Source organism: Macrotis lagotis, chromosome 4, assembly GCF_037893015.1.
Source record: "Macrotis lagotis isolate mMagLag1 chromosome 4, bilby.v1.9.chrom.fasta, whole genome shotgun sequence".
Taxonomy (NCBI): domain Eukaryota; kingdom Metazoa; phylum Chordata; class Mammalia; order Peramelemorphia; family Peramelidae; genus Macrotis; species Macrotis lagotis.
Genome location: NC_133661.1, coordinates 174,180,235 through 174,204,209, shown reverse-complemented (window position 1 = coordinate 174,204,209; position 23,975 = coordinate 174,180,235). Strand labels below are relative to the sequence as shown.

The 23,975-nt window shown below is 36.7% G+C and overlaps 1 protein-coding gene across 5 annotated transcripts in view; it reads right to left on the bottom strand.

Moving 5' to 3' along the window:
• ATP8B4 (ATPase phospholipid transporting 8B4 (putative)) overlaps positions 1 to 23,975 on the bottom strand; it is a 437,330-nt gene that overhangs the window by 382,025 nt on the left and 31,330 nt on the right. For 4 of the 5 annotated variants that reach the window (XM_074234704.1, XM_074234702.1, XM_074234710.1 and 1 more), the window contains exon 1: positions 20,077 to 20,216. The exons of the other annotated variant lie outside the window; for it this stretch is intronic. The gene's annotated coding sequence lies outside the window, so the exon portion shown is untranslated. Of the gene's footprint in view, positions 1 to 20,076; positions 20,217 to 23,975 lie in introns of those variants that run through there. 5 annotated transcript variants of the gene reach the window in all.

The following is a 23,975-nucleotide window of genomic DNA, read 5'->3' as shown; positions in this document are numbered from 1 at the left end:
TATATAAAAGCAAAGAATGGTAATTTGTATGACTACAATTCCATTTACAAACAACTATTTGTGGAAAGAAACTGTTACAGTTTTATTATTTTTTCCTATCTACTGTGCCTTTCCCTTATATTTGCATAGGTACATAAAATTGTTTAAGTAGTAGGTTATTTAGGTGATTTATAAAGCATTAACTATTTAAGGGGAGACCTTCAGGAGGAAACAATTTTTTTTTGGTGGAACTGTAAACTATTCCAACCCTTCTAGAAAAGAATTGGGAATTATGCAAGGAAAGTGACTAAACTGTTCAAACCATTTGATCCCACTTAGGAGGTCACACATAGGGAGGATCAACAGAAGGAACTTCCAAAGAAATGATGATTTCATATACCCCAAAATATTCATAGCAATACTTTTTATGTCAGTCAAAAACTGAAAACAAAGTGGGTGTCCATCAACAAATCAATCAATGGCTAAGTAAATTGTGTTATATGAATGTAAAGGAATGATAAGAAATTATAAGTGTAGGGTGGCTAGGTGGCACAGTGGATAGAGCACGGACCCTGGAGTCAAGAGTACCAGAGTTCAAATCCAGCCTCAGACACTTAATAATTGCCTAGCTGTGTGGCCTTGGGCAAGCCACTTAACCCCAATGCCTTGCAAAAACCTAAATAAATAAATAAGCAAATAAATAAATAAATAAATAAATGGTAAGTGTGAGGAATTAGAGAAATATGGGAAGACTTGTTTGAAATGATGCAGAGTGATGTTAACAGGATCAAGGAAGCCACAGATAAAGTGGCTATAATAATATAAATGAAAAAAATAATAATATTGATAAGTTGAGAGAAGAATTTTAAATTTAGAAGCCCCTGCCAGCTTCAAGGACCTTTCAAAAATAAGGGTAAGTTGTTGGAATTATAATGAAAGTGTGTGGGAGAAAAAATTTTAAGCTAATATTTAAGGTCTACAAAGTATTTTGCATATGTAACAGCTAGCTTTTTTATAGCATGTTAAGATGTGCAAATAAGTATTATCTCATTTGATCTTCACAACAACCCTGGGAGGTAGGTCCTATTATTATTGTATATTACACTTATGGGTCATTAGATTGAAGAGTGCATATGATTGATTGATGATTGATGTTAGTCTTTCATTGTTGAAGAAGACCAGGGCTTCAAGGAGGTGATGCCATAACAAACAAGTAAATTGGATTTGAGTGAGGGCATGCTGTGCTAAGTCATCAGCCTTGCTTTCTCCTGCAGAGCCATCTGGGTCCAGTGGCCAGACATGAATCAGGATGACTGGAGATGGCCCTGAAAGCAAGGCCATCAGGGTTGTGACTTGTCCAAAGTCATATAGCTAGTAAGGGTCAAATATCTGAGATCAAATTTGAACTCAGGTTTTCCTGACTGAAGGGCTGGTGTACCTGTGACTTGTATAAATCATGAGAAGAAAGGTTAAAGAAGAGTAAAAAGACAGGAGAGGATCAGGTTATGAATGGCTTTGAATATCAAAGCTATTTGATGTTTGATATTTTTATTTGATTTTGTATTTTATCCTAGGGAATCACTGAAGTTTATTAAGGTACATGGAAGTGTAACAAGTGCTTTAGGAAAATCATTTTAGTGACTGAATGGAGGATAGATTGGAGAGGAAAGACTTGGGGCATAAAACCCAACCATTATTGCAATAATACAAATATGGGGTGATGGGGACCAAAGTAATGGAAGCATCAGAAGAGAAAAGATGTGTTCAAGGAATGCTACAAAAGTGGAGTCGACAGGCCTTGCCAATAGATTAAATATAAACAAAAAGAGATAATAAATCTATAATAAATCCTAGGCTGACTGACTGAGAGACTGGGAAAATAATGTTGCCCTCTATTGTAATAGGGAAGAGAGGATGAAAAGGGTATCAAGGGAGAAAGATAGTGAATTTGATTTCACTTTTGGATGTCTCCTGGACATCCAGTTTGAGACGCCTTAAAGGCAGTTGGAGATGCAAGACTGGAGACTGGCATATGGGACTAGATAAGTAGATATGAGAATCATGAGTTTAATTAAAGCCATGGGACGTGATGAAATCAGCAAGTGATGTAGTATACAGAGAGAAGATCTAGGACAAAACCCTGTGGGACACATACATTTAGAGGGCATAATCTGGATGAAGATTCAGCAAAGGAGACTAAAAAGCAGTAGTCAGATAGGTAGGAGGAGAACCAAGAGAGAGAGAGAGTATCAAAGAGGAGAGGATGATCAAGAGAGGTTGAGGAGAATAAGGATTGAGAAAAGGTCTTTGGATTTGTTAACTAAGAGATCATTAATAACTTTGAAGAGAGTAGTTTTGATGGAATAATAAGATTGGAAGTTATAATATAGAGGTTTTTTTAAAAAAATAAAAGGGAAAGTGAAGGTTGCCAAAGGATGATAGTGAAGATGAGAAGATCAAGTGACTGTTTTTTTTTCAAGATGGGGGGAGACATGAGCATGTTTGTAGGCAGTAGGCAATAAGCCAAGAGAGAGAAATTGAAAATCAGTGATAAAGGGAGGATGATGGAGGGGACATTCTGTATACAGAGCAGTATAAGATAATGATTATTTGATTTGTTTGAGGGATTTTTTTTAGTGAATTGATATTCAAAAATGAAGAATGTGTTGTACCAGAAAGCACAAAAGGGAGCTATTAACATCTTTCCCTATGCAACCTGGTAAAGTTTCTAGACAATCCTACCCCAAAAGCCAGTGAGACAGTGAGACAGATTAGCAGCCTTCTTTCTCAGAAGATAAGGAAGAAAATGGGACTAAGATAAGGAAGTGAGAATATACAAATGAAGAAAGTGAGGAAGAGGTATTCTTGAGAACTTTCCATCCTACTAGGACCAGACCTTAGTATCTACTGAAGAATTTTCATCTATAGCATCCTAACTTCTACTAAAAGGATTTCTTTCTTTTTTTTTTTGCAAGGCAATGGGGTTAAATGGCTTGCACAAGGCCACACAGCTAGGTAGTCATTAAGTGTCTGATGCCAGATTTGAACTCAGGTACTCCTGACTCCAGGGCCAGTGTTCTATCCACTGCATCACCTAGCCACCCCTTAAAAGGATTTCTTGCTGACTAGCATCTAAAATTAGTAGATAGCCTGACTCAACAATAACCAAGACTGCCTGAAATTTTGCCTGCACCAAATTCTCACTGGAGAAAGGGTCTAGTACTGATTGAGTCCCTATGAAAATAGACAAACATTGAACAATAGCTCATAGGAATTGCTGTAATTATATAGCCATATTTAGAAGGAGCATAGTCAACAGGGTTTTAAGATACATGCAATGATAGCCACCTGGGCATTTCATTCCACCATGAGAAAGAAATCATTTTGAAATGTGCCAAACCAATAAGTACCATGACATTGATGAAGGCACCTTACTTAAAAAATTAATGCCATTTTCCTATGAATTGAAAAATGTTGATATTTATGCTCTCCTTTAAATGGACTAAGAAGAAATACAGAAAACAACACTGGGTGAGGAAGAGTGTTGGTAAAGTACATTCCAAATTAACCATATCAGTTGCTTTGATAATTTAGTTGGCATGTAGAAAATTCTAGAGAAGATTAGTTCCTGAGATATTTTGTGACCTACTGGGAAAAATATTAGAAATAATATTCAAGGAGTTAAGAGACCAAGCACAAACCTGCATTCTGCCTCTAATGAATTGTAACCTTGAAACAGTCATTTCCCCTGTGTGGGCATCAGTGTTTTCACCTATAAAATGGAAGAGTTGAACTAGATGATCTCTTAAAATCCTTTCAAATTGAACATTTTGAATCTTTGATCATTCATTTACTCTATGAAGGAAACTCAGCATGGTTTACAAATTCAGGGTCATTCTCTGTATCTACAGGATTAATAATATAAAATCAATATTTGCCCTTGCCTTTTTCCCCCCGAGTAATGCTCTATGTTGTGTTTGATAAGAAGAATGAGGCAAGATTTAAGATTTATCTACTAAACTATAAATGAGATTAAAATCTGAGGGGAATACTTCTACAAAATCTTTGCCTTTTGATCATAGTCATTTGGGCCAATGAATCCAACTTCTTCATTTTGTTTTTTTTAATAATTTTTCCAACTAAATATAAAAACCATTTTTAACATTAGTTCTTTAGAATTTTGAGTAGCAAATATTCTTCCTCCCTTCTCATCCTCATTAAAAAAGGCAAGAGTTTTGATATAGGTTATACATGTATAGTCGAAAACATATTTCTATATTAGTCATGTTGTGAAAGAAAATGCAGACCAAAAACTCTCTGCATTTCAGTCTTCTCATCTATAAAGTAGAAATAATATTTGCACAATCTACCTCATAGGGTAAATTCTTCAGAAATCTTTCAGTTCTATATAAATGTGCATAGTTGTTATCATTATTTTTATATTCCTTCTCCAATGGTATGGAGATGACATATACATGCATATTTGTCACCTTTCTGAAAAAAATAGGCATTCATGAATATCTCTATGGAATGTTATGTTACCAAAAAGCAGTTCCATTTTAAAAGGAATAACAAAATCTTTATAGAAAGATCATGGAGTCAAAATCAACTCAGAAGGTAATTCTGTCTCAATCCCCCCCCCATTTTACTCACAATGAAATCATAAGAAAGTCATTGAACATTTCTGCAACTCAGCTTCCTCATCTGTAAAATGGGAATAATAATATTTGTACTTATTATTCTCATTTGGAAGTAATTTGGAACTCTACCAGCAATATTATTACTAGGTCTATATCCCAAGGAGATTAAAAAGAAAAAAAGAAAAGGACATATATGTAAAATAATACAGCAGTTCTTTTTTGTGGTAGCAAAGAATTAGAAATAGAAGGGATATCCATCACAAGATTACTATGAGAAAAGTTCTTTGAAAAACTTTAATAGATTAGCAATTTATCATATAAGGGAATAACCCTTATGGAGATACATCCCATCAAATAATTCTGCAGGTGCCAACCCCTACGTCCTCAGCAACTTTAGCTACTAAAGACCCAAAAAAGAAAATTTATACCACCACATTATAAAGTAATTCAACATCAGAATGACATCAAAGCAAATTCATTTCCATATTTTTTTACTGACCTGCTTATTGGACTTTTCCATGTTGTCCCATAGCTGAACCCTCCACTATATGTTTTCTTTCCCTATTAGAATTTGGGATACTTAAGAGCAGGAACTGTTTTGCATTTCTCTTTGTATGCACAGCACTTATCAAAGTGCTCTACACATAGTAAGTGTCAAATAAATGCTTTTTTCTTGCATTTATTCATTATATTATTTTCTCACCTTTTTTGATGAGGTTCAGATAAAGATGGTCTTGTGACAATCATCATCTTCATCATTATAATATCTCCTCTCTTTTCATAGAATTATAAATTTAAAACTTAAAGGAACTTAAGAGGCTAATGAGGTCAACCCCTTCTTTTTATTTTGTAAATAATAGGGTTTTTTTCCCAGTTAGAAGTAAAAACAATTTTTAACATTAACTTTTTAAATTTTTGAGTTCCAGATTTTCTTCCTTTGCTCCTCCTCTCTCATTGAGAAGGCAAACAAATTTATAAAGGTTATGTGAAGTTATGTATAACTTATTTTCATATTTGTCATGTTGTTAAAAAAAAGTACACTTTGATTTGCACTCAGACTCCTATCAGTTGTTTCTCTGGGAATGGAAAGCATTTTTCATTATGAGACTTTCAGAATTATCTTAGCTTTTTGTATTACTAAGAATAGCTAAATCATTTGCAATTTACTATTACTATGTACAATGTTCTCCTGTTTACTTCACTTATCATCAGCAAATGCAGTCCCAGGTTTTCCTGAAAACATCCCACTCCTCAGTTCTTATATCACAATATATTCCATCATAGTTATATATCACAACTTGTTCATTTACCAATTGATAGGTATCCTCTCAATTTCCAATTCTTTGACACAAAAAAGAGCTATTGTAAATACTTTTGTACATAAAGGTCCTTTCCTTTTTTCTTGTGAACTTTTTATGATACAAGCCTAGTAGTGATATTACTGGCAGAGATCCAAATTGCTTTCCAGAATGGTTCAATCAGTTTACAACTCCACCATTATGTATTAGTGTCCCTATTTTTTCCACATTCCCTCCAACATTTGTCATTTTCCTTTTCTATAGTATTAGTCAATTTGATAGGTGTGAAGTAATATCTCAGTTGTTTTAATTTGCATTTATTTAATCAATAGTGATTTAGAACATTTTTGTATGACTAGAGATTTGATTTCATCTTCTAAAAATATATCCTTTGACCATTTATCAATTGAGGAATGACTTGTGTTCTTATAAATTTGACTTAGTTCTTTATATATCTGAGAAATGAGGTCTAGAGATACTTGTTATAAAAAAAATTTTCCCCAGTCTTCTATTTTCTTTTTGATTTTGGTTGCATTATTTTTGTTTGTACACAACCTTGTAATGTAATAAAAAAGTAACCTTTTATATCCCATCCTTCTATCTCTTGTTTGGTCACAAATTTTTCCTTTCTTTGTAGAACTGACAGGTAACTATTCCATACTTCCCACATGTGCTTATACATTAACTCTTTATGTCTAAATCATGTGATCATTTTGAAGTCATTTTGGTATATAGTGTGAGATGTTGGTTTATATCCAGTTTCCACCTTACTATTTTCCAGTTTTCTAGCAGGTTTTTTTTTTTATCAAACAATGATCCAAAGCTTGGATCTTTATCAATTCTAGACTACTAAGGTCATTTATTAATGTGTATTATATACCTAATCTATTTTATCTGGTACAACTCTCTATTTCTTAGCCAATATCAGATTATTTTCATAATTGCTGTCAACCTCTTCTTTTTATTGTTGAAGAAAATCTAGAACAGAAAGGTTAAGCGATTTGTTCAGGGTTACACAACTAGTAAGAGGCTGAATTAGGATTTTAATTCAGGTCTTCTTAACTCTAAATCCAGTGCCCTATCCACTATGCCATGTTGCCTTTCAATGGCTACAGATAGAAATGGCTCTGGAATCAGTCATTATCTTGATATTATTACTCCTTTATAGTCAATATTCTGCAGACTATTATATACTAAATAAAAGTAAGTTCAAATTTGGAAATGCTCCAGTTTCTCGTTCTTTTCCTCCTCTTTGTGTCTTTCTCTGTTCACATGGAGAGTCATATCCTTAACATATGGGTGCTCTGTTAAAGGGAATAAAATTTTTTATCACATACTTCATAAGGTATCTTGGGATTTAGGAGCCAGATTTTCCCCCCCTATTCATTTTATCTTTTTTTCCAAAAAGCTGGAACAATTAACTCTTTCTAATATAGTTTTTATTTATGATTTCCTGAAATATAGCTCTGAAAAAACAGGCCTTGAAAATACAATTGTGATTCAGATGGAGCTATTTAATTATGCCTTTAAACCCAAACCATACTGGCTTTCATTGACTGGCCAAAAATAGCTAGACTCTCTTATTCATTATTTGGTTTTTGAAGGCTCAGGGTGAGTGTAAATAGAAATTGTTTTATGCTCTAACCAGAAACTCTGAGCATCTTCCCCTCTCATATTGATTCTTTGGTGATGACAAACTAGGCCATCCTTATCTCAATTCTTATCCAACATTTTGTGTGCCGCTAGATGGTGCATTGGGTAAAGCACTGGCCCTGAAATCAAGAGGACCTGAGTTCAAATCTACCCTCAAACACTTATTAGCTATGCAATCTTGGTAAGTCACTTTACCTTGATTGCCTCACATTCATAGTTATCTCCAGGCATCCTGATTCATATCTGGCCTCTAGACCCAGATGACTCCAGAGGAGAAAGTGAGGCTGATAACTTAACATAGCATAACCCTCACTCATATCCAATTTATTTAGAAGTCATGGCATTACCTCTCTTGATGTCACAGTCTTCTTTGAAAATGAAGGACAAATATAGCACTTAATCACAGAATGGGTGTTACTTCAGACATACTAAAACCTAGGAAAGACTTAACTTTTTTTTTTAGGTTTTTGCAAGGCAAATGGGGTTAAGTGGCTTGCCCAAGGCCACACAGCTAGGTAATTATTAAGTGTCTGAGACCAGATTTGAACCCAGGTACTCCTGACTCCAGGGCCAGTGCTTTATCCACTGCACCACCTAGCCACCCCCCAAGACTTTAACTTTAAAAGGCCAAGATCTTCCACTATATCTTCAACCATTGCCAATTATCTTGACTTATGTCTTGCCACTGTACTCAAATGACTCCGGAGGACAGAGTAAGGCTGATGACTTTGTTCAACTCTGTATCACTTAATTCCAGTTCATTTACATGTCTAGGCATCACCCTTGTGATGTCATTTGTCTATGCAGGATAAACAACAACAAAACAATAGCTTTTGAGTAGAATAAAAGTTTTAGAATATAAACTCATGTTCTTTAAGTTCACTGAAAGCATCCTCAATATAAGTCTAGTAGCAGATAGGACAAGGACAATTACAATCAATTTTTCTGTAACACAACATACATTTCCATAGTGGCTTCATAATACTTTCAGGATCAAATATAAAATCACATTTGACTTTTAAAGGCTTTCATAACCTTGTCCCTGTCTACATGGTCAGTCTTCTTATTCTTTATTCCTACATATGCCTACTGCTACATTGACTTTCTTGCCATTATTGCCACATATAACATTTCATCTCCCAATTCATTGCCTTTGTAATCTGTCCCTATGCCTGGAATATTCCCCCTCACCTCCAACTTTGAGCTTCTCTAGTTTCTTTCAAGATCCAACTTAAATCCCTCCTTCTGTAGGTCTCCTTCCCACCCCACACTCACTTTATACCTCCCCAATCCAATGCCTTTCCTCTGAGATAACATTTACTTATATTGTGTATATGTATGTATATATATATATATATATAATGTATAATGTTTTGCATATTGTCTCCCCATAATAATGTGAGTTCTTTGAGGGTAGGCAACACTTAGAATGATACCTAGCATGCAGTAAGTGCCTATTAATTGGCTTAGAGTGGCTGTGACTGTGGGAAAGTCATTTAATCCCTAGATAACTTTCTAAGATTAAAAGTTGCAGAGAAGATGCCACTCTATCAATGGATTAAGTTTGCTCATCTAGTTTTCTAAACCAATTAAATCATATATTCAACCACTTTCCTAGTACTTTACAGATAAGGAAAATGAGATAGAGAGATAAGTTACACAAAGTCATCACATATTTTAGCATAACTAGGTGAAAATCTAAATGCTCTCTCTCCCAACTTAATATTCTTTCCATTATACTTCATAAAATGAGATAAAAGCTTTTACACAATATCTTATCAGCAAGTTTGACCATCAGCAAGTGCTGCTTCAAAAAAAGATAAAATACACAAAAATATCAAGATGTATCGAATGGTTAAGCTCTAGAAAGGTCATATCACTTAGGCTCTAATTTAGGCACCATTATATTATCAATAAGTTTCCCTAGCCTGGTTTCTTTTCTCACATAATAGACAATGTCAAAATCTGAAAAAGAGTTTTCAATAACCAATTCTTTGGTGCAAAGTGTGCTATTATGGAAAAGCAAATAAATTGTTCACATTAATTTGTCTCAGAGTCAGAAAAGATACATATTACAAAAAATATTTGCAAGGAAGCCTGTCTAGGGAGGCATATAGACACCCCTGGTTTCCTGGAATTGTGTTTTGGAGCAACTGTAAATAGTAAACTTTTGTAGTGAAGCTTTAGTGTTGACATATCATAGGGAAGGTCAACTGGCCTAGTTCAAACTCAAATAAGTCCCAATGGTGAGAAAAGCTAAAAGAAAATAAAAAATGGAAAGAAATAGGAAGGTATCCATTAATCCTTGTTCCATCTTGTCAGGTCATTGCAGTTATTGGAATTTCCTTACTCCTACAAATACTGGATGTGGCCACACAGTGCTGGAAATCTTGCCCCTTGGGTATAGCGTTGCAGCTCTACAACCAAATTAGAATCATTCCAGGATGAAATAGATATCAGGTGCAATGCCTTCTGTGATCAAGCTGATGGGCTGGGCTGGCACTTTGTTCTTCTACATGGATAGAACTCTAGAAGAGCTACTCAATTATAGAAATAAGACAGTCTAATTAGTAGTAGGTTACATAAAAATCTATCTGTGCTAAAATGTTATAGCAGCTCTCTTTGTGGTAGCAAAAAACTGGAAATGAGAGAATGTCCATCCATTGGAAATGACTGAATAAGTTGTGTTATATGAGATGGAATACTACTATGCTATGGTATGCTAAGATGGAGTAGGTTGATTTTAGGAAAAACATAGAAAGATTTGCATGAAATAATCAGGCATGAAATGAGAACCAAGAGAACATTTTTTACAGTGACAACAATATTGTTCAAAGAGTAACTGTGAATAACTAAGATATTCTGAGAAATATGAAGATTCAAATTCATTATCAAATATCTAGGAAGAAAGATGCTATTAATCTCCAAAGAAAGAACTGATATATGAATTCATGTGTTGGATGGTTTCATATTCATGTACATATATATGTATATATATATGCATGCTTTTGTATATACACACATACCGTGTAAATTATGTCTATGGATATATCTGTGTCAAATGCTGACCTTCTCTAGTGCAAAAGACAGCTCAGAGCTCAAAATGTAACTAAATAGAAAGAGAGGGAGGGAGGGAGGGAGGGAGAGAGAGAGAGAGAGAGAGAGAGAGAGAGAGAGAGAGAGAGAGAGAAAGATCAAATGAATTATTGAATGAATAAGTAAAAGATAAGAAAAAATAGAAAGTGAACCCCGTATACCATCCTGTGACATGTCCAAAGCATTGTTTTCCCGCATCGCTGTCTAATACTCAGTAGAGGGCAGTCTTTCTACAGGAACTATTACACAGGATGGTTAAATGAGGGAAAGGGGTAGTCAAGAAATATGATTAAAATGTTCATTGGAGCACTTTGAATGAGCAAAGTGATGAAATCCAAAATTTACAAGGATATTTTTACCTAGAAACAAGGACAAGTTAATATAACACAAATTGACTAGATAATAAGAATTTTAAAATGTTTATTATATTTTATTTATTTATTCTGAGTTCCAAATTCACTCCCTCCCTCCAGCCCTTCATTTACAGACCTAACTTTTTCTGTATTATTTTGCAAATATAGATATTTTCCATCGTACTATGGAAGACAAAATAAACCATCTAATTCTTCTTCCATCTTAGTCTCCAATTCACAGTAGACTCAAAATAATTTTGTTCTGTGGGAAACACTAAGAGATTATTAAAATTGCTATAGTAATTTCAATAAGAATGATATCCCCTTGATTTAAATATCTTTTTTGTTCCTCTTTTAAATGAAGATCACAGTCAGTCAAATAGGAAGTAAAAGATGAATAGAAAATTTCTCTTTTACTACATAGTAAAATATAATCTCCACACAAAATCTTTCAGTACTACTGTTATCTGAAAATGATTTGAATGCTTCATTGTATGCCATTTCTTCTTTGATTAGATAGGCCAGCTATAGAAAGGCACTGAGGTTGATTTGGGATCAGATTTAGTTTTTCCAATGCCAAAATAGATTATTCCCAGAACTTTATGGAGGCCCCCATGAAAAGTCAGACATTACTGGAATTGAAATGCCATCTAGTGGACATTAATTCAACATTCACTAATAGATGCTATTGGACAGGAACATTGAAATTCATTCTCTTTTCTGGCTCTGGCTCTGTCTCTCTCCCCCCTCTTCCTCCTTCTCCACTCCCTTCTTCTCCTCCTCCTTTTTCTCCTCTTTTCCCCTCACTTCCCTCCCCCCCAATTTCTGTCTTCTATCTCTGTCTCTTTCACTCTGTCTGAATGTTTCTTCATTTTTCATTTCTCTTTTTCTGTTTATCTCTATGTTTCTATCTTACCAAGTGGCCTGCCTCTCTCTCTCTCTCTCTCTCTCTCTCTCTCTCTCTCTCTCTCTCTCTCTCTCTCTCTCTCCCCTCTCCCTTCTCCCCTCTCCCCTCTCCCCTCTCCCCTCTCTCCCTGTCTCTCTGTCTCTCTGTCTTTCTCCCCCTCCAGGTCAAATGCTGAGCTTCCTATTGGAAGCCTTTCCTAATCCCCTTTAAATAACATTGCACATATATACCTACCTATTTACACTTTTGTTCCCCAGTTGAATGTAAGTTCTTTGAGGGTAAGAAGGGGATAATAGGTCAATAAGTAACCACCTCCTTTGTATCAGAAAAAGTCAGAAGAACAAAGAAAAAAGTGAAATAATTTCCTCCTTCAAGGCACTCCATTCTAACAGGGAAACAATGTGTGTATATATAAATGAATATACTATAAAATATATATATAATGAATACAAAGTAGTTTTAAGAGGGGGTCCCTAGAAACTAAAGAGATGGAGAAAGGTTGGGTTTTTTTTTTTGGTTGAAAGTGGCTCTTGAGCTTCATCTTGAACGAAAACCTGAAGTGGAGATGAGAATGGAATGTATTACAGACATGGAGTTCATCCAGTGCCGAGGCACTCAGCAAAAAGGGAATATACACAGTAAAGCAAATGTATGGCCGGTTCAAAGACTCATGGAGAGAAGTGATGTATAAGAAGACTGGAAAGGCAGAATGGGGCCAAGTGTGAAGAGATTTAAATGCCAAACTGAATTTATATTTGATCCTAGAGGCAATAGGAAACTAATGGAGTTTATTGAATAGGATAGTGACATAATCACATTTTCACTTTAGGAAAATCACTTTGGCAGTATTTTAGAGGGTTGCTTATAGTGAGAAGAGGCTTAAGATAGGGAAACCTAATAAATCTATGGATATCAGCTACTTGGTTAAAACTCACCATCTGATTTTTCTTTAATGTTGTAAAGCAGTCTGGTACAAATTCAGATTAGACTAACATCTCACACTATATGCTTCAACAGGTTCCATATGGATACATGATGTAATTATGAAACAAATCAGTGGAGAATCAAAAGAAATAAATTTAATAACTTGTGTGTGTGTGTGTGTGTGTGTGTGTGTGTGTGTGTGTGTGTCGGGAGGGAGGGAGGGGTGTTTTTGAGGAGATGAAGATAATCATGAAAGACAAAATGGACATTTCTTATTACGAAATGAAAAATTCTTGCACAAACAAAATCAATGCAGCTGAAATTAGATGGGAAACAGTTAACTGAGAGAAAAAATTTAAGGATATTTTTCTGATAAATATCTATTATCTAATTTATACAAGGAATTGGTACAACTATATAAGAACAAAAGTTATTCCCCAAGAGTTATTCCCCTATAATAGCTGAAGCATATGAAGTCAGTTTTCAAAATAAGAACCTAGTTCATCAAATAAGACTATAAAAAATAAACCTTTAATGATAAAGAGCAAAATAGTGCCATGGGGATGGGGAAATAGAGGAATGCTGCACTTGTGTGAACACAGATAAATAACTTAAACTCCCAGGTCTCTGCTTTCTCATTTATAAACTTAGACTAGATAACTGCTAACATCCTATCAAGCTCTGGATTTATGATCCCTAAGGATCATGCTCTTCATTCCAGAAAAAACTCACAAACATCCTGCAACAGTGATTCCCATCCCTACTTCTGCAAAGTGACAGAATTTGCTTCCTATAACCTGTTGTTCAAGCCCTGACACAGCTATCTCCTTTTTAGATGAATCAGATTAGGCCCACATCAATAATTCACACCCAGAAGACAGATCATCTCCTGAACCATAGGAGAAATTTTAAAATCCAGAAATAGAAGGATGAAACTGCTTTAGGGATAGATTTTCACTGATGTTAGTGTGAATTTTGACTATTGCTCTACTTTCATTCTCTCTACCCTCAGTCTCCAGCTACTTGTCTTGAACTTCAAAACCTTTCTTATTTAACTTTCTAATTTCCTACTACCTGGTCACTGATTCTGTCGCTGATTCCTAGACACTTCTACTTCTGCTCTTTGTATTTACCAATCTCTCTGTTCACCTGTAATGTCCCTTAGCATACATCAAATTGTCCTGATACAAGCTATGTGTCTACACACTTCTATCCTTGACTTTAATAGTAATACTTCACTAAAAACCAGTTATAGTGAGATTAGATCACAGAACCAGTGCAATTCAGTAAATATTTATCAAACACCAACTCTTGCCAAGGGTCTGGAAAGCAGAATTCAAATTCAATTCAATTCAGTAAGCAATTATTAATCAAAGACAAAAATGAGGCAGTTCCCTGCTCTCAAGGAGCTTTCTTTCTACTGTGGGAAAATGATGAGCACAGAAATAAATAAATAAACAAATAAATAAATAAACAGATAGATAGATAGATAGATAGATAGATAGATAGATAGATAGATAGATAGATAGTATTAGAAGGGGGATACCAGCAACTGAGAGAAACAAGAAAGACCTCCTTGAAGGAACACTTGAGCTTGAAGAACAACTAGGGTTCTAAGAAACAGAAATAAAGAAGGGGAGGATTACAAGCATGGAGAAAAATATGTGTAAAGGGCATAGAGATGACAGGTGGAATAGAGTAATTTTTCCAATCTCCTTCTACTTTTTTGCTTATTTATGCATTTCACAAAGTGTAAAAGTCCTACATTGGTGTCTTATTATGACTTGAAGTTGGTAGGTAAAGTGATATCATAGATAGAATGTTGTATTTACATTAAATTCCACCTCAGACTCTGATAAAAATATTTGATCAAGGACCGGTTATTTAAACTATCTGTGCCTCAGTTTCTTCATCTAGAAAATGAGGAGAGTATATTCAATGACCTTTAAGGTTTTTTTTGCTCTAAATTTATGATATCATGAATTTGGGTTCTTGTGTTCTACTGGCATAGTTTTTAAGCTCCAACAAATTCTAGCAAAATAGAAAGTTTTTTGTACCATTTTGTATCTTGTAAGAGAATGATTGATATATAAGAACCATCCTAGACAAATATATAGAAGCTCATCACTAGAAGAATACTTTTGGTCTTGGAGATCCCTAAATACTTCAATGGAATCATGAGCTCAATGATGTGAATATTCTTGGAAAGACATATATCCATGTCTTCTTATATTGGCCAATTTTTCTCTGATTTTCTCCTTAAATCCTCCACAACAGTTCAATCAATATACTGGTCTTCCTTTAGGTCTTTCCAGAGGACATCACTGAAGCACTTAGGTTGTTGTTTGTTGTTACTATTCGGTTGTTATAGTCATGTCTCACTTGGTATTCTCTTGGCAAAGATACTAGACTTATTTGCCATTTCCTTCTTCAGATCATTTTCCAGAATAGGAAACTGAGAGAAACAGGGTTAAATGACTTGTCCAGGGTCACCTAGCTAGTAAATAAGACTGGATTTGAACTAGGATCTTCCTGACTTCAGGCTCAGAATTCTTATCCATTGTCCTTTCTACTTGTCCTAAGCCATCTTCCACTCTCACCACAGGACAAACAATTTCCTTTACCAATTGTATGTTTCTTCAATAATATCCTATTTGTGAAGACAACATTGGAAATATCATACTCCAGTCTACTTGTATCCATCATGCATCTCTCCACAGATCTTTGAATCACCTCATTCCTAGACTGGATTGTGAGAATATTCATGACCATATATCAAGACCCATAAAAGGGATAGAGATACAGTAAACTTTCTATTATTGCCTAACCTCGAACTCTTAGAGTCTGAGAACCAAAACTTGTAATCTGTTTTTCCATTGGACTTTGTGAATTTCTGGTGTGTCCCTTCTTTTTCTCTCTCTCCTCCCGCCTCAAACCCTTTGCATTTAGTAGACTGTTCAAAGAATTGCTTCTGTTTATTTATGGCATGCTATTCCGGACTCCACCTTCAGGGACTTTTTTTGCTACAATTTTCTCAGCTTCTTAAGCAGGGTAGGATTTGATAAGAACAATGGATCCTTTCCAGGTGTAGTCCTTTTCATACTCCAGGTGGAGTTCTACTTTTCATTATTTTGTGAGGCAATGCTGTTTTTAATCGTCTGTCATCCTCCTCTAATTTTTTGCACATGTATTTATATTCTGAATCACCTTGACTGCCATGTCTCTTTCTTGGTGAGTGACCAAACATTTCCTGGCTGAGGCTGTTTTTTCCTCCAGCATCTTCACTGGGGTAGCCATTTTGCATCAGTTAAATTTCTCTAAGAAATGACCCAAAGAATTAATGTTTTTCACCTTTTGTCCATTCTATCCGGGTCCAACAAGTTATTGCTTGTATGCAAAGACTCTGTCCTGCAGATACAAAGAGAAAATGAGAAACAGCCTCTGCTCTCAAGGAGTTTATACCCTACTGGAGTATAAATATGATAATTTGAGGAGGGAAAGAGCACAAAGGGGGGATATGAAAAATGAATTTCCGTTGAAGATAGGACATGCACTGAACATTAAAGAAAACATGAAGAAAAGGAAACTAGGAATTCTAAGAGGTAGAGGTGAAAAGGGAACATAATCTAGACCCAGAGGACAGAGAGCCTGTGCAAAAATGGGAGATGGAATACTGAGTTTGGGGATGGCAAAGAAGACAGTTTAGTTAGACTCCTAAAAGTGAATCAATTTATCAATCAATCAATAAGCATTCATTAAACCTGAGCTTCTATGATCCAGGTACCATGCCTATTTTCAAGGAATTTAGATTCTAATTTGGAATGTACAAATACATATCTAAGTATCTAGAACAATAAATAAATAAAACTTAGGTAAATACAAAATAGTTAAATATGAGATAATTGAGAGGGAGGAGACAAGTAGTGGGAGTTTGGAGGGAATTAGGAAAGGCTTAATGTAAAAAGTAGTGATTGGGGGGCAACTGGGTGGCTCAGTGGATAAAGCACCGGCCCTGGGGTCAGGAGTACCTGGGTTCAAATCCTGCCTCAGACACTTAATAATTACCTAAATGTGTGGCCTTGGGCAAGACACTTAACCCCATTTGCCTTGCAAAAAACCTAAAAAGAAGTAGTGATTGAGCTGAGTCCAGAAGAAAGTTACTCAATAAACATTTATTAAATAAGTATTAAAATTTAGGCTTTGTGCTAAGCATTGGAAATTCATTAAGAGGCAAAAAAAACCCAGTCTTTGCCCTCAGGGAGTTTATAATGGAGGAGACAGTGAAAATTTTTTTTGTAGGAAGAAGGTATATTCAAGATAAATAGGAAATAATCAGGAGCAGGAAGACTCTTAGAATTAGGAGAAGTTAGGAAAGGCTTCTAGTAGAAAAATGGGATTTTAACTGAAAAAAGGAAATGGTAAATCACTCCAGTATCTTTGCCAAGGAAACCCCAAATGGGATCACAGAGAATCAGACACAACTGAAAAATGACAGAAAAAAGTCAGTAGACAGAGATGGGAAGGGAGAGGAGTTCAGGCATGGGAGACAGCTGAAGAAAATGACACTTCACAAACAGTGATGTGAGACTGAAGTTCAAGGAAATAATGTTTGTCCTTCATGTTTGAAGAAGACCATGACATCAGGGAGGTGATGCCACAACAAAGACATGAATTGTATTTGAGTGAGAGGTGCTGTGCTAAGTCACCAGACTCATTTTCTCCTCCAGAGCATCTGGGTCCAGTGGCCAGATCTGAATCAGGATGTCTGGAGATCGTGCTGGATGTAAGGCAATCAGAGTTAGGTAACTTGCCCAAGGTCACATAACTAGCAAGTGTCAGAGATTGGATTCGAACTTCTGTCCTCTTGATTCCAAGGTCATTGCTCTATCCACTGTACCAAGGGAAAGAGGAGGGTTAGGTATGCAGATCTATGAATTATCTGCATAAAGATGATTATTAAACTAATGGGGTCTGGTGCTTTTATGAAGAGAGAAAAGAAAAAGACCCAGGACAGAATCTTGGGGAAGAGTTGGGCATATGGTATGAGTGAAGAACCTTAGGAGAAGTCAGGGATATAGGAACAAATCCAGCAAAACCAGAGTCCTAGCATCCTAGAGAGAGATAGAGATAGAGATAGAGATAGAGATAGATAGAGAGAGAGAGAGAGAGAGAGAGAGAGAGAGAGAGAGAGAGAGAGAGAAAACACTCTAGCTACACAGCGGCAGGGGGCCCATGGTGAACCACCAGGGCCTAGCATGGAGCACATGGCCTAGGAAGGAAAGAGAGATGCAGACATCCTGCCAAGTGGAAGGTAGAGTCAAAAAGAAGCAAGAAGGGGGCAGCTCTTTCTCTTAAATATACTTCTATAGTAAGTTGGAGAAGGGTGACATTTGGGGTGTGGTTTAGCACCTGGAAGAGGTATTTGTCAATGGAAAGGAAAGTAATAGTCCTTCCTCTAAGTTCAACATGTCATTTCTTGTCACACTAGCATCAATAGACAAGGTCAGGATACAAACAACAGGGGTCAGTTTACCTCTCAGGGGCAAAGAGCCTTCCCCAATTGACAAAATTTAACAGCATTAAAGATTACAGAATTTGTTTCTTATTATAAATTTTCCACATACGAAATTCTCTGCATCAGTAGTAGAAGGATATTCCAGAGCAAAAAGACCAGATATGCGTTCTCACTCTAATATTTGATTGATTCAGTTATTCAGTTATCCAAGTCCACAGTAAACAGAAATAAAAGAAGTGACACAAATTAGAATACACCACCAATACACAAATCCTCCTGAGGCATAGAGCATCAAATAATTATTATCTCCACCAATGGGAAGAGTCTTGTGCAAATGCTTAGGCTTGAACACCAGATTACATGAAAAAACTACTGAAAAGAACATCAGGAAACATGGATTTGAATTTTGACTTTAGTCAATAAGAAGTGTTTGCCATGTTCCAGGCACTGTGTTGAGCCCTGGCTATAGTAATGTGGCCATGGAAAAGTTATTTAACCATTCTGAGATTCCTCTATAAAATTGGGGCAATTAAACACCATCTATCTTGCAGATATGTTGTAAGGCAAACTTATTATTTTCTGTTTATATCATTAGTCTGTTCATGATTTTTCAAAAGTGACTAATAGATCCAATCAATAAACTCCAGTGGCTCCATATTGACTCCAGGATCAAATCCAAAATGCTCTGTTTGGTATTCAAAGCTCTTCATGACCTAGCCACCTCCTTTCTAATCTTACACCTTACTGCCCAACTTATACTCTTCAACTCAATGTCACTGATCTTCTTGCTGTTCCAAAAACAAAATGTTCCATGTCCAGCTCTAGGTATTTTATCTAATGGTCCTCCATGTCTGTAATGCTCTCCTTCCTCTGCTCTGATGACTGAACCCCTTGGCTTCCTTTAAATCCTAAATAAAATCCCACCTTCTATAGAAGTCTTTCCCAAGCCCCTCTTAATTCTAATGTCTTGACACCATTAATTCAACCCCTCAGCTGTTTCTGTATTCAGATCCATGGAAGTTAGTTATGGCAGGAACTTAATTATTTAAGGCATTTATGGTAAAAGCAATCATTCAATCAACAAGCATTTCTGAAGCCCCTAATGCATACCAGGCAGTCATAGTACTAAGTGCTAGGGATATCAAGGAAAGCAAAAGTTTGTTCCCTGCCCTCAAGGAGCTCCTATTGTAATGGAGTACAACATGCAAATAACTATGTACATATATATTATACACAATCTCAGCCAAAATCAATATCTCCTCCAGTACACTTTAATCATCCCTTTTTATCCTAGAAATCACCAGAAAGAAAAGAAAGAGCTGCTATAAATTAAAGATGGCATTAAGATGGCATTGATGACTTGATGCCTATACCTAAAGACATCCCAGGGGCTTTTTCCCAGTCAGTTCAAATTTTCCACTGTGCAAACTGGACTCAGATTGGGTTCAAATTTTACCTCTGATAATTAGCTGTGTAACCTGGGGCAAGTCAACTTCTATGAACCTTAGGCAACTCATCTAGGCGTTAGCTACTCACACACAGATAATTGATCAATTTTGATAAAAGGAGTTCTCATATCATAAATCGAGGGTATTGGAACTCCTTTACCTGTTTGCACATTCATGTACTGGAGCATTTAAAGTTCTACCTGTTTAGCCCAAGACTCCCCAACTCATGTATCAAGATTTAGTAATAAATCTCACAGACCTACCTGGTAGATCGTTACTACCGCTATAAACTCCCTCGCTATAAGCCCCAGCAGCCAAAGCACTGGTCCAGAGGAACCTACCCAACTAGAACACAGAAGGCTGTTTCTAAACTGTTTCCCACAGAATATCATTCTTTTGCAAACTTTGAATTGTTTGTGTACCTGGTCTTATCTTGTCTTCCCAAAGCTTACACAACCTGGGTGAAACATTAATTCGTCCACTTTGCTGAAATGAAAGAGGTTTGCTATTTATCCATACTGCAACCTGTGACCTCTATTGGTACATTCTCTGGTGTTCTGGCTAAGAGATGAATTTGTGCTTTGTCCTAGATGGTCTTTTTAAATTATTCAGTGCCTCATTTTGATTGCTGTGGCAGGGAATATGCTGATAGCCCTAACCCAAAAACTGATTGTTAAATTTTCATAAGCATTTATATCTCAGAAATTGGGAAGGGGAGGGGATTTAAACTACAGTTTACAACTTATTCTTGTTAATTATTTAGACTTGAAAAAGTAATGTAGAATATGTTTAAACTTTAAACTGTGTCCTAAGTGCATAGGCAGAGGGCAGGGAACTGGGTGTTAAGCATTTACCAGGAGGGGTGGAGCAAAGATGGCGACAAGAGAGGATCTTATCTCTTAGGCACTCTCTCATAAAACTTACAAACTAAGGACTCTAAATTTTTGAGAGACAGAACCCACAGAGGGATCCAGCGAGGCAGTTCTTCAACCCCAAGTAACCTGGAAAAGAGCAGAAAGGCTCTGCTCCCCGGGGTTGGAGGGGCTGCCAGCCAGAGGGGTGACCCGCCAGCATGAAAGAAATTCAGCCTCACGGAGGCAGCCCCAGGGCGCTGGGAGCCATGGCTCACAGCAGAAGGGGAGTTTCCTGACCTACACCTCCAGGCACAACTGGGGGGAACAGGGTGGGGGCTCTGCCAGAGCAAGCATGTGAAGCCCAGCCCTCAGGGCACACAGTGAGCAGTTGGCCAAGGCAGTCCATAGCCAGGAAACAGAAGTAGGCGAAGCATGTAAGCAGGAGCCCCCAGGGCATGAGCCCATTGAACCTAGGGAGGGAAGTAGAGAGAGACTGCTGAGCTCTGCCACTGGAACAGGACACTGGGGTTCTGACCACATTCAGATCCCGATCACAGTCTAGGCCCCCCATAGAACAGCAGGGCCCCCCCCACCTCAGCCCTGTGGCAGAGGGGGGAGCTTATGGTCATTCACAGACCAGGAGGGAGAACAGAGCCTCACACACTGAGATCCTTGTGGGAGTACCCCAAAAGCTCAGGAAGTACCCCAAAAATAGACTTAGGCCAGGAAAATGAGCAAGCAGAGAAACAAGAGGAACACCATTGAGAAATATTTTGCCTGTGAGCCCAAGAAGGATCAAAACATTCAGTCTGAAAATGAGGAAGCACAAGCTCCTGTATCTAAAGACTCCAAGAAAAACAGAAATTGGGCTTAGGCTATGACAGAGCTCAAAAAAGACTTTGAAAAACAAATGAGGGAGTTAGAAAAAAACTGGGAAAAGAAAGGAGAGAAATGCAGGAAAAACATGAAAATGAAGTCAGCAGCTTAGTCAAGGAAATCCAAAAAATGCTGAAGAAAATAGCATGCTAAAAACCAGCTTAGGTCAAATGGATAAAATAGTTCAAAAAGTTATGGAGGAGAAGAATGCTTTAAAAAGCAAAATTGGCCAGATGGAAAAAGAGATAAGAAAGCTCTCTGAGGAAAAAAAAAAATCTTTTTGATGTAGAATGGAACTAAAGGAAGCTGCTGACTTTATGAGAAGTCAAGATCCAATACTTCAAAACCAAAAGAATGAAAAATTAGAAGAAAATGTGAAACATCTCATTGAAAAAACAACTGATTTGGAAAACAGATTTAGGAAAGATAATTTAACATTTATTGGAATACCTGAAAGTCATGATCAGGAAAAGAGCCTTGACATCGTTTTCAAAGAATTACTACAGGAAAATTGCCCTGATATCCTAGAAGCAGAGGGCAAAATAGAAATGGAGAGAATCCACCGATCCCCCCAAGAAAGAGATCCCAAAAAGCCAACCCCCAGGAATATTATAGCCAAATTCAAGAACTCCCAAGTCAAAGAGAAAATATTACAAGCAGAAAGAAGGACACAATTCAAATACCATGGAGCTGCAGTCAGGATCACACAGGACTTAACAGCAACTACATTAAAAGCTCATAGGGCTTGGAATATAATATACCGGAAGGCGAAAGAGTTTAGAATGCCACCAAGAATCAACTACCCAGCAAAACTGAATGTCCTCTTCCAGGGAAAAAGATGGAGGAAGGGGTGGGGAGGTGAATGAAGGAGAGAATGGACTATGGGGGGAGAGTGATCAGATATAACACATTTTCTTTTTTACTTCTTGCAAGGGGCTGGGATTGGATGGCCTGTCTGGGACCATAGGGCCAGGTGGATGCTGGGGGGCTCGGGGCCTCTTGGCCCCTGGGCCAGTGATCTGTCTGCTGCACCGCTCAGCTACCCTACAGCAGAGTCAGTGAAAGGAGAGAAATATAGTACATGGTAGTGGAGAAATACCAAAGGAGGGAATTGCGATCAGCAATGGCAACGGTGGAAAAAATGGAAGTAACTTTTGTGATAGACTCATCATAAAGAATGTGATCCACCCATGACAGAACTGGTGTTGTTGGAACACAGATTAAAGCACAATTATTATTATTATTATTATTATTATTATTATTATTATTATTATTATTATTATTGGAGGGTGCAGGGCAAATGGGACTGGATGGCCTGCCTGGGGCCACATAGCAGAGTGATCGTTGGGTGTCTGAGGCCAGATTTGGACCCAGGTGCTCCTGGCTCAAGGGCCAGTGCTCTGTCTTCCACCCAGCCTCCCCTACTATTATTACTGTTTTATTTTATTTTGGGTCTTTTTTCTTTTTTTCTTTTTGGTTTTTTGCAGGGCAATGGGGTTAGGGTGGCTTGCATGTCACACAGCTGGGTAATTGTTGGGTATACGGTGCCAGATATGGGCTCTGGTGCTCCTGGTTCCAGGGCTGGTGTTCTGTCCACTGCACCACCTATTCATACCTACAATTGTTACTATTATTTTTTTAATTTTAATTTTAATTTTGTTCTCTCCCCTTTACTTTATTGCTCAAGTGAGTCTATATTTTTGGGGGGAGGGAGCATTTTGTTTACTCTTAAGAATATTTTATTAATGTATAAAAAAATTATTTGTACAAAATGATAATAAATAAATATTAAATTTTTTAAAAAGCATTTACCAGTATACCCTTGGCTATGGCCACTTCCTGGCTGCAGGTTCTAATAAAATTACACATTTTCTACCTATAAAACTGAGATTAAATTATTATTATTTATTGACTATCAGCTACTAGTGGAGGGGTGGGGAGATGGAGAAGGTGGAGTTAGGTTTATTTTGTTCCCCTGTTGCCCTGGTCCCAATTCTGATCTATAATCTATTCCCAGCTACTTGAAGCTATAGTAGACTAACAAAGCTAAAAGGGAAAGGAAGAAAATTCAGTTAGAAGTCCTTGGCAACCTAGAAAAACCTATGGACTCCTTGGAATAATGTTTTTAAATGCATAAATTGAAATGCATCTGAGCAGATTATTTACTGTACAAACACTCCAGACAATAGAAACAGAAAAGTGACCAAATACAGCAACCAAGACATCAATAAGTAAATAAATAGATAAATTGTACCCAGAAAAAATGAAGGAAGGAGAAAAGGAAAGATGCCTAAAAGGTTAAATAAGAACAACAAATAACACCTGTAGTGTCTCAGAAAGAAGACAATCTATAGGAGAATGAGTGAGATAGAAAAGGAAAAAACTGAAATGGAAAGGGAAAAGAGAGAAATCTCATTTCAATGATGGAAGAA